Source organism: Vanellus vanellus (assembly GCF_965231255.1).
Source record: "Vanellus vanellus genome assembly, chromosome: 16".
NCBI lineage: Eukaryota > Metazoa > Chordata > Aves > Charadriiformes > Charadriidae > Vanellus > Vanellus vanellus.
The window spans coordinates 9,498,082-9,514,025 of record NC_138921.1 but is presented as its reverse complement, the minus strand read 5'-3'; positions in this window follow the sequence as shown (position 1 = coordinate 9,514,025).

Genomic DNA, 15,944 nt, shown 5'->3' with positions numbered 1-15,944 from the left:
GGGAAGGGCTGGGCAAAGCCTGTTTTCAGCCGGAATCTGAAATACGCTGGAAGCCCTTTGCAGAGGGGTCGGGAGGGCTCTTCAGGCAGCAGCAGCAGAGCGAGAGGTGTCACGCTGCCAGGGATGTGCGTGTGAACAGGGACACCGGGAAAAGGGCAGGAGGGAGAGCGTATCCACCGACCTCTGGAGAAGAGACTCGCAACACATAACGTAAATCTTGACGGTGACAGCTCAGATGAGAATTTCTCCTACCTCTCCCTCATTCACGATCTTATTTCACGATCAGAATTACAGACTGTCACTACGCCCACAGTGTTTAAAAACCAGCTCATGCTTCAAGGAAAATCACTTCTACAGCAAGTACACAAACAGACGCTTCGGATCTCACGCAGCCTGAGAAGAGGCAGCCGATGGGGACGGCTTTCTTCGTTCCAGAGGCGTTTGAATCTCACGGCCAGAGAAACAAACCCCTCCGGTGCCTCTCTGCAGCATCTGCCGTACAGTTGTTCCTCTCAAAGGTGACTTCATTTTACAAGTGCAAAATCGCCTGGTAGTTTTGATGTCCTCGGTCTCTGATGACAAAGCCACCAATAGCTGTTTCCCTCCTGAATGGAAAAAATCCAGCACTCCTGCCCATTTTAGCAACACAGCTTATGCGAACCCCCACCCGGCTTTGTTTCCCCGGCTGTTTGGTTAGAGCAAAACCTCAATCGCAGCCCCGCTCCTCCGACTCTATCACCTCCCGAACTCCCACCTCCGTCGCTTCTCGCTGCCACCGTCGGCGGGTACCTCCGCGACACGATAGCTATAGTGTTTTGTACCGATGCAGCTGTAAGAGCCCTAAAGCCGAGAGCATCGCAGCCGGCGTGGGCGACGGCGCTGGGGCCGGCTGCTGCCCCGACACCCTCCCTCTTCCGCCGCTTGACAGCAGCGTCTGGCTGGAAATCATCAGCCGCGGCTGCACACCAGGGCCGGGCGGTGTTTACCTCATCTGCAGAGCAGGCACATCCACTCGGGGAGAGAGGGAAAAAAAAAAAAAAAGAAAAAAAAATCGCAGGCAATTTGTCAGGGCATTAGCTGATAATTCAGACAGAAATGTTAGATCTTGAGGCAGGGCTCGGGGCTGCGGGAGAAACGTTATTGACTCTGACGGATCCCTGATGACATCTCCACTCCCTCTCCCAGGGGCAAGGCTACATTTAGATACGCTTAAATTTTCATTCAAATTCCAGATTAACACAGCAAGTGGACAGCGGGGAAAGAAAGGGAGGGAAGGTTAGTGGAGGAAGCGGGAGCGTGCGTGGCTGGGGTTCGGCTTTTCTTCCCACCTCTGTAATTGTGGCCTAATTATTTCCTTTAAAACTCATTGACTCCACCACGGTAATTATTACTCGAGCTTAGAAATAAATACTCCTTCTGCTCAGGGACAGCCATTCCTGCCTACTTAATGCTACTTATTGGCCCTCATAGCTCAGAGTCCAGATTTAGACAACAGCGGATTCTTTTGAGACTCGATCAAACGTTTCTCAGCTATCTTCCCATCACCCCGGCTTCCCAGCCAGCTGCGTTTATGCATTGTCTCTCAGCCGGAGATTTTAAGCGCCTTCAGGTTATTTTTTTTTTCTTCTTATATGTATTCATAGCATCCAGCACAAAGCTGTCCTGAGCCTTTAACGATAGCCGTTAAGTAGAAAATAATAATAATAATCGGAGCGTATCTAATTGGGCCGGAGTTTTCAAATTCGGGCACCCAAGGAGGTGCATTACCGTTGAGTGTGGCTCCGCTCCCAGTTGACTTGAGTTGCCTTGAAAACGCCACACTTGCAGTCATATTTAAGCACCTGAAGAATCATCCTCGTTTTTGGAGAGACTGAATATTAATTTTGGCAGAGCTCAGGTCTGACACCTCTGAGCATCAGGATAACTTCTACCCATCTCTAAATGCACATCCTTAATTAGATGGCTTTCTTGGACATCTGCATATAAAAATATCGCCCGTTTCTATCTGGAAACGATGTTCACGTGTTTCATTTCCCTTTACCCCTGTTCCCACACCATTCAGCACTAAACCTCACATCTCTGAGTGCATTTAGGATTTCGCAGCTTTTGCTTAATGATTTACTTCAGCCAACAATTCTGCCTCTGCGTGGCAACCTGCGGTCCCAGCTTGAGCTGCTGGTGGACACCAGCACCTCCGCAGCCTGCTGGGGAATGGCACTCACAGCCACAACTGGTCCCCGCTCGCTGGCCGCTGGCAGCAGTAGCAATGCCCCAGAGATCAGCCGGAGGGATGAGTTCGAAAGCACACGTCTCCGGGGAAGGCTTTTCTCCTGCTTTCCCTCAAGATAGGGAGACCACCGCGTAATTTCTAAACGCCTTCTCAGCTCTTCCAGGTTGGACTGAGCCTGTCGGCTACTGGGTTCACGGGGAACGTGGTTGTATTCGCAGCCCTCCCGGTGGCTTTCAGGTGGCTTCTTCCTCAAAAATTATGGGCATCGGCAATCTTTTTATTCAGCCCTAAGAGAAATCTTGTTTGATGGTGGGTTTTTTACCTGGACTTTCCTTTCTTAATTTACGCTGAGTTCTGGGTTTACAAAACACAATATCTTAGTGGGAAAAAAAGCACGTTTCATTTGGTTGGGGTTTTTTTGTCAGAATTGGGCAAAACGCTGCATACGAATAGTTTTTCAAACACACGGTTTGCCCCGCAGTTTGTCAAAATTGAGCCTGGTTAACATCGAAACTTTGCAAACTTGAGCGTAACCTTAACTGGATGTGCTGCACAGTGGTTCTGATATCAGTGAAAGCACCTGCCCTGCCCCACCTACCATTTCATCCCTTCCATTAGGCTACGCTGCCTTTCAGGCTGTATATTCCCTTCCCTCCCGCCCAGGTCTTTCCACTCGCTTTGGGAATGCTGTGCATGGATTCAGCCGAGAGCTGCTTGACTTTTGGCCGGCGACCAGACCCAGCTGCTCCGGTGGCTATTAGCGCGTTTACAACGGCACAAAGACTCTGCTGAAGCAAGCACAACTGCTCCCAAAGCATCGTGTACCCGATGAATCAGGGCCACGACGGGCACGAGGGAAACAGGATCCCATTTAATCCTGGACACGTGCAATAATTTAAAGAAGACCCTCTTACATCCCGGCTAGCATACTGGATGCGGCTGTTAACTTTCAACATGCCAAAGGCCAAAGACAATGAAAAATCCAGACACCGCGGAGGTTAAATCAGTGCATCATTTGACAGGGAACTGTGAGCCATTAACCTTTCCACTGGCACTCGCAACGAAGAGCTGGAAGATAAACACGTTGGGGAGGAAACAAATTGGTTCATTCGAACGCTATTAATGCGCGTGCCCTTGGAGGCCACATTTATGCTTTTGGAAAATTACACATTCATGCATAATGAAGTGAGATATAGCTCACCGATTACCAACGGGGTGCAAAGCCCACGATAAGGATTTATAGCAGGTGCCTAATTCTCTAAACATTTGCAAATTAAGTATTTACAAGCGTAATGCTGGCTATTTTATTGCCAGTTTAAGTTACCACCATTTGAGCTTTTTATTTTGCACTGAAACTGAGCTGAGCATTTAATATCCATGATGTGTAATTTATTCAAGTATAATTTGGTGATGTTATAGTGGGAATTAGGGCAATACCCAGAAACCCTAATTATGACACAACTACACATAAACACAGGAAGAAATCCTCTCTCCTGAAGAATTTGTTCTTAGCTGCCAAAACCAGATAAAGATTGTAATACACACTGCAAAGTGGAGAAATGTCATGAAGAGAAATTGAACGACTTGCCCGATGCCACACGAAGTGTCTGTTATAGCTGGAAAAAAATCCAGGCCTCTTTCCCTACACACCTGGGGCATAAAAGTAGATTATGTTACCTGCTCACGGATGATGAGCCATTCTCCCAGCCTGAAGACCCTGAATACAGCCACAAAAGTACACCCCAGCTACTGAAATGACTCGTTTCCTTGGGAAGCTGCCACAGCTTAGAAGTGAGCAAATACAAAGATTTCAAGGAATACTGAATAGAGAGAACATGCAGAAGAGGTGAAATTATGGCTGAAAGAGAATACGCCAACTAAATATTCCTGTTGTAGCTACCTCCCATGGAATCATAGGATCACAGAATCATAGAATGGTTTAGGTTGGAAAGGACCTTGAAGATCATCCAGTTCCAACCCCCCCGCCATGAACAGGGACACCTCCCACCAGACCAGGTTGCCCAAGGCCACATCCAGCCTGGCCTTGAACACCTCCAGGGATGGGGCCTCAACAACCTCTCTGGGCAACCTGTTCCAGTGCCACACCACCCTCACAGTGAAAAACTTCTTCCTAATGTTCAATCTGAACCTGCCCTCTTCCAGTTTAAAGCCATTCCCCCTCATCCTATCGCTCCATGCCCGAGTAAAAAGTCCTTCCCCAGCTCTCCTGTAGGCCCCCTTTAGGTACTGGGGGGCCACAATAAGATCTGCCCGGAGCCTTCTCTTCTCCAGGCTGAACAGCCCCAACTCTCTCAGCCTCTCCTCATAGGAAAGGTGCTCCAGCCCTCGGATAATCCTGGGGGCTCTCCTCTGGACACCCTCCAGCAGGTCCATGTCCTTCTTATGTTGGGGAATCCAGAGCTGGATCCAGTACTCCAGGTGGGGTCTCATGTGGAACATTCAAGGAAAATACAGGGATTCGCTCTGTAGTGAGTTCACAAGAGAGATTTTGCACAGCCTCAAAGGAACCAGATTTCATGACCCAAGGGATCACTTTCAGGCTAATGTTACTGCAAAAACACATTTTACAGTCTGTGTAAATGAACATAAGCATTTGTATAAGTCACACAAGAAATTTACACAACTTCTTTCCATAGAAAGACTGTTTTTCATACTGCACCATTTTGCTGTTTCGATGAGGAAAAGCTCCTGTGTCTTCTGCCGAAAGCCCACCCCTAGGTCTGAGGTGAAGGATCAACCCAAGGCAACTCATAGTCCCTCCCTGCAGGTGGAACAGGAGACCATCAAGAACAGCCCAAAGCCAGAGAGATGTCACAGCCACTAGTCTGGATGATGTACGGTGATATTCGTACCCAGTACCCTCATTCATTCCCCACCAGTCAGGTGGGTTTATCTTGCCTAACCATTTCCCGCACGTCACACCACGCACAGATCAACGGGCGTACTTGGAGGAGCATCATTTCACCCCCAAAGAGGAGCTGCCAGCGCTCTACCAAAACCCGGCTCAATGTCTTTAATATTCCCTCTCTCCTGCCTCCCACCACAGCCGCTGCAGCCCGGCTGGGCCGCGGGAACGGGCTGTTTGCACTGGAAGGCACCCAATTCCCCCAGCAGCTCCGTCTACAGCCAAAGGAGAGCATGGACGGGCAGTTGCGTTTCAGCTGTGGAACAGCTTTAAAACTCAACAGAGATGACTCCCGGGAGGAGGAAGGGATGAAATGATTCACATTGGTATTCTCCTCGCAGGTGGAGGGAGCACGTCTGTTTTTCCGGAAGAGGAGGCGCATGATCCCTCTCCTTGACCAAGCGGCCAGTGACACATTCAACCCATCAACCTCCTACTCTGGATCTGCTGCTCAGCCCTCCGGCTGGAAGGTAAATAATTTCCCTGCCCCTCCCCTTCGTGTTTTGAGGAGCTAACAGTTTAGAAAGAGAGGAAAAGATTACTCATTCATTAAAAATGTGGCTTTGAACCAGGCCTAAAGCGTTATTCCAGGACTCTTGTAATGAAACACATAAAGACCACTGCTTTTTTGCTCTGCTGAGCAACCAAGGAGCTCGTAAGGAGCTATTGCTCTTCAGGAGATGTCTGTGTGTGCAACAGACACCGCTGCATGTCCAGAGAAATGTTCTCCCCTGTGGCATCTAATTCCACCCCTCTGGTATAGGTCGAGCGGGAACTACACACCATTAGGTATGTGGAGAAGAAACTGCAGTGCAATTCTTGGATGCTTAGTTCCCCAGTTATGTTTCTCTCCTTAGCGAGGTCTCCACGTGCCCACAGGAGTTTCCCTGACAATGAACACAGGTATTGGGATGAAGTGGGCTGTGTGAAGCCACTTGCTCAGACAACATTCGGAGGACCTTACCTGATGTAAGTACTCCTCCCACCACTCCCGCGCCAGTACCCACTGTCGCTGGACGCCAGCAGCATCCTAAGCACATCAACTTAGGGGACATGACCTAAAGAAGCAGATCTTGGGATAAGAAATTTCTCTCGACCGAGTCACCTCTTAGTCCAAACCAAAATAGTAATCGCCTTTGGACATTGCCCAGACGCACGTGAAAGGAGCAGACTAGCCTTTGCTGTGCTGCACATAAATGAATCAAGATAGAAAAATCTGACACCTTGCCTACTGTAAGGTTTTGAAAGGTGAGGATCAACTAATCCAGATGAATTCATGCCGTACCCTGGGAGCCACTAAACATATTAAGTATTTCTGGTCTGATGGAAAGTGGATAAAATGATATCATTATGGGAAAACTGTTAATGCACAGTTCAATGCATGGTTCAAGAAAAAGGAGAGGAGGGGAAGAAACCAGATAGGACTGGAACAACTACTAAGTACTTAAGCTGTTTTCCAGCCAACACTTACTGAGAATGTATTTTCAAGTGTAGCAAAGGATGCTGTTAATAATTGGTGAGTAAGCCCTGATGCTAAGTGCTGCATATAGGTTTAGAACAATTGACATTTGTAGGGGTTAAAATGGAGATTCTTCATCCATAAGATGCTACTTCAGTTTCTTCCGGAGATGCTGAATGAAACGCACGTAGTCACAATGACAGATTCAGAAGAGCTGTTAACACCAGAGCAGCATTTGAAAGCACCTATTTTCCTGTGAGAAGCTAAGTGGGGAAGCACACATAGGTCTCTAATTGTTTTCCTTAAACCAATAATACTGCTTTTCCATTCACTCTCATCAATTCCCCTCTCCTGGGAAAGGCAGAAAGAGAAAGACAAGCAGAATCTTCAACATTTAGGTTGAATTTGGTGACAAAGGGAACAGGTCAAGGCTGTGTGACTTCGCAAATCCCATCCTTTATCTGGGGCTGAAGCGACGACAGGAAAACCAGGAGAGATGGAAAACACAAAGTGTTGTTCTGCTCTTCTGAGATCAAAACACATCTCCACCACTAGCAGAAAGCTCGGCACTATTAACGGGCCTCATGCACCTTCCCATATTGGATTCAATATGAAGCATTTAATCCCCTCTTTAAATCATTCTCGGTTTGAAATTGTTCTTACATTACTTCTTCAGACTGACTGTTTTCCCTTCCGAAGGCATTGTTCTCATCTTCCTGTCGCTTTACGCACACGTAAGCTTCGGATGGTAAAGAGCCTGATTAGTAAAGTGCACTATAAAGACACAGGGAATTCTCTTGTCTCCTCATTTTTTTTCCATTATTAATCCAGATTTTCACGGAAATTCTGTATGAATTCGTGAAATCATCTCATTAAACAACAAAACATTGACCTAGAGGAAACAATTAAAGTTAGAAGTAAACGAAGTACGGGCCATGCATCAGTAGAAGAGTTCTTGCAGCTCATCCAGGTCAGGTCCAACAAAAACGAAGGATCCATACCAGAAGCGCTGGTGACGGAGTCATTCTCACTTTCAAGATCTTTCTTTCATCCTTGTGATGTTCGAGGATCTTCACAAACTGAGAACACGCCGAAGTAGAAGACTTGGGTTTGGCATTATTTCAAACCACTTTTACTTGTTTTATTTTCAGGATAGACGCAAGCCACGATATCCAGCAGTACCCGACAATTTTGTGTATTTTCAGTTCTAAAAAGCCTTATTTGTCAGAGACAGGGTGCTCAACACTTGTGACATCCAACCCTGAGGAGGCTATCGAGTTGAGCAACTGAAATCACCACTACAAATCATTTTTGAAAAGGGAAGATCTTACAGCCAGCACCATGCTAGCAAGCGGAGGAGGAAACTTCCTTCACGTATAGAGCAAATACTTAAAACTGTGCAGCATATTGATGGCTACAGTCAGACATTTTTATTAAAGCTCTCCCCCCTTCAACTACATGAGTGTGTAGTCCCATCTTATCACCTGTACAAATATTATTTCTGAATGTAGTTAAGCCTATACTGGGACTCTCTGGAGAAATAAGCCCAGAGGAACCAGTGATTTGTCGTGCATGTCCCGGCTGTGTTTATAGGGAGTCTATACGTGAAGCAAGAACCACGAATCAGCACATGATTTTCCACAGAGATCTGAGGCGTGGCCACACACCCGTGAAAACAACACAAGATGGGAGCAGACAAGCACTATAGAACTTCAGAGGAGGTAAGGATGTGATCTCGGAAATACTGCCAGAAAACTGTCACAGAAAGAACCTTTTCTCCTAAAATACGACTTAGTTGAGACTTGTGCCCATTCTAACCTTCCAGACTAAAAAGATGAGAGCTTCGAGGCTGGCAGAAAACTTGGCCAACCCTGTATTTATTTTTATTCTTCTCAATACCAACCTTTGCCCACTAGAAAAGATACATTTCTCGGAAACAGGAGAGATACGCTTATTCCCAGTCATACTGTGTACTTGGACTTTTCTTGTGAATTTGTTAAGGAAACCTGCTTTTATTTTAAATTACAAAAGGAACCTGAGTGGAGGAGGGACGCTCATAAATCAGAGTGAGCGTGCGTTGAGGTGATCAGACAGAAAGCACCCTAGGCTGGAGATAAAACAAATGATATCTGGTGATCCATCCCCACGCTGTTCTGGACCACAATCCATCTGTGGACAATCACACAAGAGAGGTTATTCCTCCCGCCCACGGAGGGACACAAATGCCTATCGATCCCAAAAGCTGAAAACAAGCTTCCACGAGAGCAGAGGGAGAACAGGTGAGTTTTTACCCAAATGTACAGCCAGGGAACGCCAGCTCCTAGCACAGCCTGGTGGGATTTCTCCATTAGGAAGGAGTGCCCCGGTTCAAACCTGCTGATGGGAGCCGTGCACCAAGCTAAACACAGAGCTGCCCAGGGGGCTTCATGGAGCCTCAGTGCCTCCTCCTCGTTAGCATCATCTGAGATGAGAGCCCCATCACAAGCCTCTCCACTGGCCCTGCTGGCGCCGTTACCCTCAAAGAAAAGCATTTGCTGTCAAACTGCCAAGAACCGAAATCAGGACTGGCTCACCTACCGCTCACCATTGCTTGGCACCCCCTCCTTTGTGCTTGCCCCCGCCCAGCGCACTTCGGCTCGGGATAAGGGTGTTGGTTTTAATCGTCGTTTTTATTCTTTAGTTTAAAAGCAGCTGAAGGGGGAAGTGAGGTGCCGGTGCGTGCTTCCTCCGGCGGGCGCGGGTCCCCAACCCGGCCCCAGCACAGCCGCCGCCGCTCCTCTGAAACGCCGCAACCGCCCTGCCTACGGCGAGGCGCGGAATCCGAACGCGCACCCGCCAGCCTGCCAGGCAGCACACAGGAGCGGCGAAAGGCACCGCCGACAAGCGAGGGCCCCCCTCCTCTCCAGCAGGCACACCCCTGCCCCTCCAGCTGAAAAAACAATGGAGGAAACCTGTAGGAGCCTGAACACAGAACCACCCCGCGCCTCTGACACAAAGCTGGATGCGGTCCTGGGAAACGGAGACCGTCGTCAGCCCGAGCGAGGCTCACGACGGCAGAATTACATGTCTTAATTATTACCAGCCTGGCTCCCCGAATGTTCGCATTTTTTCACAGTTACTAAATAAGTTAATCACTTCACGAACAAGGAAATCTGCAGATGCCTCTGAGGCTTTGTTAACATAGTGCCTAAGCCAGCTTTACACTCTCTTCTAATCCTCTTTAAGACAGTATGAGGCAGTGAAGTAGCCTATAATCAGTTTTTAAGGTTATAGACAATATCCCCACTCAAGCTGGTTGCCTAGAGCAACAGTGCAGGAACTGAATACTAGCAATGAGATTGGATTACTTGCCTTGTTTATTCATCCATATATATTTATCCTCTGCTCTGCCTACAGCCGAAGCAGGGATTTTTGTAGCCTGTGCCATACGCGTCCAGATGCAGAGCAGAATTTATGCAAAAAAATGCAGACAGGCTTCAAGAATTAATCTCTTTCCATTTCTGATTTCCTCCTTTCCCTCTCCACCTCAATACCTGAAAGTTCAAAACACCCCCAGGATCGAGATTGCGCGCACTGTCTCAGCAGCAATATCACCCTTCCCACTGCTTGGCGTCTACACGGAGGTGGAAAGCCCTCTTTCAGGAGCGCTGGCGTCACCAGCAACATTTAGGCGCCCCGAACCACCTCCCGAGCTGGTGCACGCTCCCCCGCCGGCAGCAGGAGCTGCTATTTCACCGTCACTGAGGATCTCTTCCAGCCTGACCCGCGGGAACCCCCGGCTACCGTCTGCATGAAGCACATCGCTCTGTATTTGACATCCACGGACGAGGACTCTGCCTGCGTCCCTGTCTCCCTCAGTTACAAGCATTCTAACTTCACCTCTCCTTGAAAAGCTGGATTTTCCCTCTGGCCAAAACCCACTTCCCTTTCGTACGTTAAGCTTCGGCATAGCTTTAACCGGAGTCAGAACAACTTCTCTATCCATTCCTGCCCGCAGTGGCTCTTCAGGCTGACCTGGGGTAACTGGTGTTAAATCCAGGCTCTTCCTTAGCAAACAAGGTGGTACAAAGACCCCATTACAGATGGAAGACTCATGGCAATGACACCAAGGCTGCAGTCAGCGACTGCCCAGTTGTTACCGACACACTTCAGAGCTAGCAGATGGCCGAAGAGCGAGTCAAGCAGCATCCTGAACAGAGACAGCCTGCGGGCTTCCCCACGCCTGCGAAAGGCAGAGTGCAGAGGTTTAGAGCGACCTACAAGAAGGTCAAATCAAGCTGCTGTGGATTGGCTTTCAGAAGGACCTACTCCTACTGCAAGAATAAATTTCAGTGGGTTTTTGGTATCCCATCAGCCTCTTTGAAAATCCCAAAGTGCACAGAGAAAGTATAGCCTAAGGCTGCCACACTCCTCCTTATCTCAGTCTTCTTAGAGTTCACACCTTCTGTATCAAACTCAACCAGCCTCTCTTATGCATAGGCAAAAATACCTGCTTGGAGCTTTCTCTAACCTCAACCAACATAGAAACCTCAAGATCAGTCACTAACAGTAAAGCTGAAAGGATCTTCTTCACCTCTCACATTCCAAAACTTCCCTGGAGCTCAGCTGTGTTCAGTGGCCAAACCGCCCTACAGAGCTGACCTCCGCCGCGCAGCGAACACCGTTTATCAGAGCAGCTTCTCAAAGAAAAAAATAATTCACCCAATTTCCTCCCACAACTGGAGCATCACAGCCGTGTGCAGCCCCGTTGCGTGACAGCTATGGTTTATTACAGCTCAGCGCGCTGAGGCACTGGCGTTTCCAGCTCTTCGGAGAAGAGGGGCTGCGGGAAGGTAGGAGGGAGGACCAGGTCTCCGGGGAACCGCCACACATTTTTTAACGTAATCTGGGACATGTCACTTTGTAACGCAGTTCTTTACCAGTAAAATGGTGTGTTCATTCAAGAAAAGAGATTAGAGGTGTGACAGATAATAAATTTGCCGAGAAAATGGGTTTTAAAAGATCTAACCGAACGGCAGATGAACTTGGCAAATGGTTGTCACTGAAGCAAAGAGGATGAGGGGCGGGAAGGCTGCTGCTGGGAGGGAAACCTAAAAAAAGAGTCGAAGATCTCGCATTTCAGGACACCGTTAAAACAAACGGCCTCATTTTGGGAAGGACGAAGAGCATTCCTTCAATATTTTCAAAAAGCAACTTTCTGGCTTTTCAGTTTGAAGTGTTTTGTTTCTTCTCACATTAGAACTCAGCTAAATTAAGAGGAAAGAGGAAAAGCGGGAGTTAAATAACCCCAAATCAAAACAGAACGTTTCATTATGGATCTAACCAGACATTTCAGGTTGACCCAAAATGAAAGTTTTGTGGGTTTCATGTCACTGAAAAAACTGAAAACAAAAACAGCAGTCTCAAACTGACACAAACCGTTTCCCCCCACACCTCCTGTCTTGAAACCCGTCTTCGGTTTCTCAGTGTCGTGGGTTAAGCCGAATCGGCTGCTGGGGACCTGAGGGACCCCAGATGGGACCGACAGACCGACCTAGCAGGAAGGACCAGTAACTCTCACATATAATTGCTTGATTTCTTGCACCGTTCATCCAGCTGGTGACGTCCAGGCTAAGCTGTGTGGGACCCTCTGCCCTATGTCTGTAAAGTGTCTCCCACGGAGGGGCCCTGTGCCACGTGCCGCCTCTCTGCTTTTCCCAAATCCTCAGAAAATGAGCCTCTGATGATGGGAGACCCCCTCCAGCCCCAGACCCCCGTGGGCTCCCCTGCAGATGGCACTGCGGGAGCATCCGAGCCCCCCGCAGCCGGGAGGAGCCTCCGCCTCATCCCCTGCGCTCAAATCGTTTCCTTGGCCTACTTTCTACTTGGGGGGGGTTGTGGGTTGGTTTTTTTTTCCTCCCAGAGAAGTTATTTATCGTAGGGATTGCCAGCGCTTAATAAACATCCCTCCAAGAATAAATTTGTTTATCTAAGGTATTTTATTATGCCGCCTCAGATAAAAGGGGGGGGGGGGGGAAATCCTCCCCAGAATATTTTTGACTGTGCAAACAGTGGAAGAGCAGTGTCCTTGAGCACAATTTTCAAAGGAGAGGTTTGTCAGAAGCCATTTCGGCTGTTAAGGAGTGAGTTATCTTCCAAATGAACAAAAAGAGGTGGCGGCGTAGGCCCCGGCAATTGATCCAGTGTGACAGAGACAGATTTAGGAACCTCAAAGCGTTTTGTTCCAGGGGCTGCGCTGGTTGTCCTCCTGTTTCACCTTCTGTTGTCATCCAGACTGGGCGGCGGGGGGGGGGGGGGGGGGGGGGGGAACGGGACGGAAGCATTTTAAATTCAGGTGGCACAGGTTCGAGTAGCAGCACAAGACAGCAGGTCACGGAAAATCAGGGCTTCTGTCACTCAATCCCACGGCGGTTTCTGCCTCTGCCTCACCCCCCTCCCTTCGCTGGCGTAGCAGCCTGTGTCTCCGTGCTGATGAGCATCCCACGAGCTCGCAGATCCGCTACGCCAGCCAGGCTCCCCACGCCACAAAGCCATCGAGCGACACCAGCTGGGTCCCTGGCAAGAGCAGCCCTGGGCTGTGCGAGGAGATAATGCGGTGAAAGGAACGCTTATGAGAAGCGGGAAGCCTGGCAGTAGGATTTCTCATCCCAAATACGAGGTTTGCAGCAGTATAAATAATGCATGTCAAATGCCAGCGTCCTGAAAATTAGTTAAAGTAGGTTAGGGGGGAAAAAAAAGAAAAGGAAAAAAAAAAAAAAAAAAATCACACTCCAGTGCTCTCCATTCAAGAGGAGTTAGCTGCCCGTAACGCGCCAGTAGGGAAAGAGGGGACAGTAATTAAAACCTCATCTTTTTTCGCATGCGACTGTGCTAACAAGAGACAGAGTATTTTCCAAGTTGTTGGACCCAACCCTTCAGCTTCTAGCCCAAACTGCATGGCGTTGTCCTGCCTGTCACACGTATGGCAAATCCCGTACCTTGGGGCAGAGCAGGTTACCCAAATGTCTCTTTCCTCCAAGAAGACACCTGGAAAACTGCTGCCCAGAGCTCGCTGGGACAGCGCTGCCCCGTTCCCCTGAGGATCCACCCCATTTTGGGTGCTCAAACCACCCACAAGTCCCAGTCAGAGAGCAGGAGGGGGGTCTTCCAAAGCCCTGGAAAGTCTTCACTAAATTGGGGCTTTCAGCCTCCAGAGTTTTGAAAATTTGCCAGAACTGGCCACTTTTCCCCTCGGTAACCGAAGGAGGGGAGAGTCCTTGGCTGCTGCTCTCGCCCACGGCAGCCCCACCTGGGGACTCCTGCCCCATTAATGCCCCAGCACTGCACCCCAGAGCCCTACAAAGCCGAAAGCCAAAGGGACAGGATTTGCCAGTGAAGCGCTCAATGCCCCAAACATCCCTGTTTGGCACCTGCTTTACCTTCTGCATGTTGTTGCTCGAGTATAACCAACCGACAGCCTAAGCAAAAACAATTAAGACGGAGCCTTCTGAATTCCCTGTCTCCATCCAGTGGCAACCCGAGCGCCGCAGATATCATCGGCGTACTGGACGCCAGCGGCTCCCTCTGACTAGTCAAAAGCAATTTCATTACCAGCAGCAATTCAAGCAATGAGTCGTCCCCTTCAGATCTATCCAAATTCCAGCTCCCACTGAACTCCCCCCCCCCCCCCCCTCGGCTGCAATCTTCTCCCTAATCTAATAATAATTCCACCAGCAATAAAACACAGCCACGCCGGTAGAATGCTTCCTTGCTAAAATGCCTCTGCACATCAACGATGATCTCTGTGAAACTGTTATAGCCAAATGAATATCCTAAAAAAAAACCCCGTCTGTAAAACCTGCTTTTTCCATGTAATTTCAATCACTGTGGCTGACTTCCAGCTCCTCTAAGTGGCCTTTAGAAAACACCAGATACCATGAAAAAATGGTCCCCGAGGAAAGCTAAGCACTAAGCCAGTGATTGTCTCAAATAATCACCGTATACATGAAAATGTACATCTTCCTGCATATGGCACCAAACCTTTCACTCCTGCTGGACCACACATATGTCTTCACAGAGGTTTTCCAGGAACAAACGCCCATCCAAACACGCAGGATACCACTGTCTGCTCCACCAGGCAAGAACATGTCTTCAGCACAGCGGCTGGTAGATCGGTCAGCATTACAGGAATTAAAAGCTCTGACTCCATCACAGCTGGGGTCTCCAGAGACTAAAACTCCTTATAGCATGGGAAGCAATTTGACTCGGAAAATACAGAAACATCCCCATCTGGCTTCCTGTCTATCCTGACCCAAACTTTGGACGCCATTCAAAAACACATCAGGGATCCAGAAAACTGCTGGAGCTGCCTCTTTCACATTGAAACAAAGGGTCCGTTCAAAACATGGCACTTCCAATGCTGATCCTGGGAAATAAAACATCTTCCGTGTTACTTCTAGAGGATAGAGTTCCATGAAAAACAAATGGGACCCGGGGAGCTTTTATTTAAATGAGAAACCTATGGTTTTCTTCTTCAAACCCCGAATGATTCAGCATAAGAAAGGAGAGGAGGTGTGTCCCACCTTGTAGGCAAGGCAGAGTATCTTTCTCCCAAACTAAGTTATGACCACTTTGGCTTTTTCCCTGGCTGTAGGTGTTCACTAAATCCCAACTCTTTTTGTAGCCAAACTAAAAGTATTATGGTTGGGAAGCTCTTTGTAACTGAGTCACATCCTCTGTGGAGTTAATCTACTCGGGCCATAACTTGCTTAAAGACCAAGGAGCTCTTAATAAAGCCTGCAAGAAAAGCCTCTCCAGGTTTTGTTGCACGTTTCCAGCCAGAAAGGAGTGAATAAGTCACGGAGTCAGAGGATGCACTTGATGCCAGAGTCAGGCAAGGGTTATGAACCACCTTTTATATATTTTTGAAGGAGAGCTGGACCTTGGCGTTAACATCAGATAAACGTTAATGAATGCGATCGACACAACTACCCAGTCCATCAGCCACACCAAGCACGCCAGTGTAAGACACCGCAGGCGCTGCTACAAACCAGCAGCAAAAGTACTAACTGGAATACCAAACCCCACTACGTATACAGCTAAAGAGCAGCACCTGGTTTAGCTCTTGACCAAATCAAGCCCCGTAAGACTAGCAAGGAGAAGGCATGTTTTAGGATGTATTCACTAACCTCCCTAGATATTTAGACTAATCCTAAACATGCTGCGCTTCATACCCTTCAAGTGAGGCCACACTTCCATTTGTACGGCTTATGTCATGAGGCAGAGCTCCTGAACTAAAATTAAATCCACACAGAGTGCCAGAGAGGTTGTTGAGGCCCCATCCCTGGAGG